This window comes from Dreissena polymorpha, chromosome 5, assembly GCF_020536995.1.
Source record: "Dreissena polymorpha isolate Duluth1 chromosome 5, UMN_Dpol_1.0, whole genome shotgun sequence".
Taxonomy (NCBI): domain Eukaryota; kingdom Metazoa; phylum Mollusca; class Bivalvia; order Myida; family Dreissenidae; genus Dreissena; species Dreissena polymorpha.
The window spans coordinates 42,112,535-42,117,536 of record NC_068359.1 but is presented as its reverse complement, the minus strand read 5'-3'; positions in this window follow the sequence as shown (position 1 = coordinate 42,117,536).

The following is a 5,002-nucleotide window of genomic DNA, read 5'->3' as shown; positions in this document are numbered from 1 at the left end:
AAAAACACAAAATTAGCGCCCAGAGCCGATAGTGACGAAGATATTTCGTACATATTTTCCTACAATAACCGAAGCATTCGTCTTAAAAAAAAAATTGAATCATGCAAAAAAAAAACGTGCTTCCCGGGAACTTTCTGAAAATGAAAGTGAATTTCTGTAAACAATTACCGTGCGTTTGAATGTTACTAAATCGTCTGAAAGGGGGTTTGTTCCGCTATGGAAGGGGGTTTCTTCCGCCTATGCAAAACTAGCGAGGGGGTTTGTTCCGCCTATGCAAAACTAGCGAGGGGGTTTCTTCCGCGTATGCAAACTATGAAAGGGGGTTTCTTCCGCCCTGCCGTTTTTAGCGAAGGGTGTTTCTTCCGGAGGGGGTTTCTTCCGTACACCATGTTTTCTATTTATATCAATGGTACAGCCCAGTAAAATCGGGCTGTCCATTTTATGGCTGTTTTTTACCTTTTTATCCAGAGTTTTATGTTAAGCAGTGTGCTCGGGCAATGGTTTATTAACCAAAGTCCCGAGGGTAAATAACCCCATTCGTCAGTCATTTATGATCATATTTGATTCATACTTTGACTCAAAACAATGACCACACACCCACATTATACCCCCTCTTCATGATGGCTTACGTTATTCTGTCAAGCACTCAAGTAGTCCAGCGGCTGTCCTCTGACAGCTTGTGTTCTTTTTTTTGTTACTCCAACTATCACGCAACATTTTAATGCAAATGAATAACATTTTTGGTTTCAATAGTCCTAATACAATATAATATATAATGCAAAAATGAGAGAACAGAATAAACTAATTATATTAGGTAACAATCTCACAATTTAAATAAATTAATAATAGGTTTGCCATCCATATAGAAGAAAGAAAAGTAAAGAAATTGTGAAAAAAACACACTAAAATGTGTGTGTGTGGTACAATCTATGTATTGAAAAGAAAATATATAAGACTTCAACATATAAATAACTGTATGTATTAACATATGAAATTAAAAAAGGAATAAAAATACTTACTTAAAAAATTGTTATAAACGTTTAAATCACCTAGGGGCTAATGTCCTAGCGTGCACTTTTTTGAAGGGGCTAATGTTCTAGGGGCTAACGTCCCAGAGGGCTAATGTCTGTACCCTATTAATAATATATTAATTACTGGTGACAGTCATGTATTTATATACATAGAATTAACAAAAACCTGTCAAATGTTACACTATCACTCATACAACCATTGAACCATTTTATCCATGAACAATTGTGAACTTAAGCTTTGAAATTGTGAAAAAAAGAACAAGTAGTATAATGCATGGGGAACTAGAGTAAATGCAATGCTGAAAGAAATTAAGTATATTATTTGGTTCATCTTCAGTCCATTTCCAAAATAAAATATAATATAATAATAACTGTCAGTCATGTATCATTTATGGTTATAATACCTCTGTTTATTATATATTCATAAAAGAATTACATTTTCTTGCTAATAAACTTAATACATGCTCTAACTCGCCTACACAAATGACACAATAAACAAATATTTGGATTGATTTTGAAAGATTCTTAGTGCTCATAGGTAATATGGAAAAACATCATCGATATTCATTATACAATTGATAATATGATAATAATTGTTATCATTATTTTGTGTTTATTGTTTTTTTAAAAACAAACAGCTATGCAAACAATTAAAATCCTAACAATTAAAAAGACTAACAAGTATAGATCTGGTACAGTGGACAGGAAATGGACCCAGTCATAGGGGTACAATTATCAAGTGATGAGCTCGTTATCATAGACTCTGAGAAGATGCTATAAAAACATGGGACCTGTCATAAAAAGCTAAGATGACCTTTCTGCCATGAAGTTGGGGGTCATAAAGTGTCTTCTAAGAAAAATAACAATATTGACAGGTTAGCTTAAAAAAACATAGAATTATACGATTTATTTATTTATTTTTTATTGGTGAACCAAAGGGCCAATGAAATCTATTAATTGTAATGTTAAGAGATAAATTACTTGATTTCTTTTGCTTTTTGCTATTGTTCAGTCAGATTTTTGAAGTGCTGTCAACATTTATTGTATGTTATAATAAATTTGATTTTGTTTAAAACCGTGTTAGTAATACTCTTCATAAAATAATGGAGGATAATGAATATGTTGATTTAGTGAACTTTCTCACTTTGGAAACTTTTCCTGTGCTTATGAAGGGAACTGATCGTGTAAATATCAACAGGCGTCACCAGTTCAAAATTAAGGCAAAGAAATTCTTCTTGAAGGGTAGGATATTTCAAAATTGCATTTTCTCCCTGAATTTCTCAGATCAATAATTAACTACAAGTAACGGTTTCTAGAATAGCTCCCAGATGTGATCATAGTGTTTATTTTAAGTTATAAATTATCCTTAGTCAGGTTGCATATTTCTTTATGAAAACTGGCAATTTAAATTAATATCTTAAGATGAAAATAATGAACAAAATAATAAAATAAAAATAAAATATTAAAGTGGCTGTAATGCCATTAATTACAACATAGTTGTTTAAATTTTAACCCTTTGAGCGCTGGAACCGGATTTTGAAGGCCTTTGCAAACAGTTTGGACCCAGATTAGACGCCACAGAACGTGGCGTCTCATCAGGATCCAAACTGTTTGATATCCTGATAGTGGTCTTAGAAAAAAAATCGAAGAAAATGCTAATCATAGAATTCAGCAGAGAACATTTAAGCAGACGACAAATTTCCCAGCATGCAAAGGGTTAAAGTGGTTGCAATGGCATTAATGACAACATACTTCTTTAAATTTGAATGGCAATTGTCATATTATTTTATCATTTAATGACACATCAATTATCAATTAGTGTAATTGTTAATATGAAATAATATGTGGAACACTGTATTATGTGAATTTGGAATAAGACATCAACTTGGGAATGGACATCATTTTGGTGATTTTCTCAGACAAAACTATTCATGATCTCAATTATTTTTTGTAATATTTTATCTATACTTCAAGCTAAATAAGCAATTTTCTATAACTTTTTATTAACAGTGATTGTATTTTTATCCCTTTTAATGTATTTTTAAAATGTGTTCATGCACTGCAAGGACAAGGTATTATTTTAGGGGGATTAAAAACAAATTCAATAAAAAATCCAGTTGTGTAGTGTAGTAAAATCAATTTAAATGATGCTATTATATATGCAAGTATCTATTTGAATTATAATATGTCAAACTTAATAAATACAACATGTAAAACTTCATATTATGCACTGTTGAAAAATCACAATTTATTCCCGCATTGACGTCTATTCCAACCTCACATTATACAGTATTGTGTCATAAATTGGACGTTTTGCTTTTATATTTTGCATACTTCTTTACCAGCATAACCCCAATCTATAAACAAGAGCAGACAACTGTATAAAGCATTTTGTAAGAATTATGACCCTTTTTCCACCTAGAATATGCATATTACCCGGTATTGATAAATCTATGTTAAAGTTTGTGTACCACCTCTAAATTTTATGTTCCTTTACATTTTGCTTTTATATTTTGCATTCATCTTAACCGACATGACTCCAATCAACTCAAGAACGCTTATGCCTAGGATAATGAAACTTGATAGGTAAATTGATCATGACTCGCAGTTGACCCCTAATTATTTTCAGGTTACTATATCAAAGGTCAGGGTCACGGTGACCTGAAATAGTAAAATGGTTTCCGGATGATAACTAAAGAATGCTTAGGCCTAGGATCATGAAACTTGATAGGTAGATTGATCATGACTTGCAGATGACCCTTATTGATTTCAGGTCACTAGGAGGTCAAAGATCAAGGTCACGGTGAACCGAAATAGTAAAATGGTTCCCGGATGATAACTCAAGAACGCTTATGACTAGGATCATGAAACTTCATAGGTACATTGATCATGACTGGCAGATGACCCCTTTTGATTTTCAGGTCACTAGGTCAAAGGTCAAGGTCACAGTGACAAAAACATACTCACACAATGGCTGTCACTACAACGAAGAGCCCATATGGGGGCATGCATGTTTTACAAACAGCCCTTGTTTTAATTTTGATATCCTACTTTGCAGGTAAAGAACTCTTCAAATATGTACCAGGGGTGCTTAATGGGGTTAAAGTGGTTCGGATGGGAGAGACGGCTGATCTCTTGAAGGAATTCCATGCCAGTGGTATAGGGGGCCACAGTGGTTTCAATAAAACAAATGAGACGATGAAGATAAGGTTCTGGTGGCCTAAGATGACACATGATATCAGGGAATATGTAAGTTTCAGAATGCTACCTGTTACTTTTCAGTTTTTATGTGTTGTATAGTCAGGAAAAATGTTTGTAAATAAAGAGTGTCTAAATACTTTGAAATACAAACCCAGTGTTTTGAAACAGCTTTGCATTAATCACAATGGAAAGTCCTGCTTATGTATTTGTATTACACTGAATTCTTTTAAATGTATAATTCTCAATTTTGGGGCAATTATTATTAGAAGGGCATTATATTCAACTGAGAATGTATTGAATAGCATTCAAAATTTTCATTGATGTTTTTGTGTTGAGACCATAAAGTCTATGAATCTTCGCCAAACTATTCATGGCTGGCTGGCTGGCTGGCGGGCTGGCGGGCGGGCTGAACAAGCTTGTCCGGGCCATAACTATGTCGTTCATTGTCAGATTTTAAAATCATTTGGCACATTTGTTCACCATCATTGGACGGTGTGTCGCGCAAAATAATTACGTCGATATCTCCAAGGTCAAGGTCACACTTTGAGTTCAAAGGTCAAAAATGGCCATAAATGAGCTTGTCCTGGCCATAACTATGTTATTCATTGTGAGATTTTAAAATCATTTGGCACATTTGTTCACCATCATGGGACGGTGTGTCGCACGAAAGAATCACGTCAATATCTCCAATGTCAAGGTCGCCACGACTAAAAATAGATTTTTTTTAAAAACAAACTTACAAAGGGGGGTTTATTTTGTTTGTTCATTTC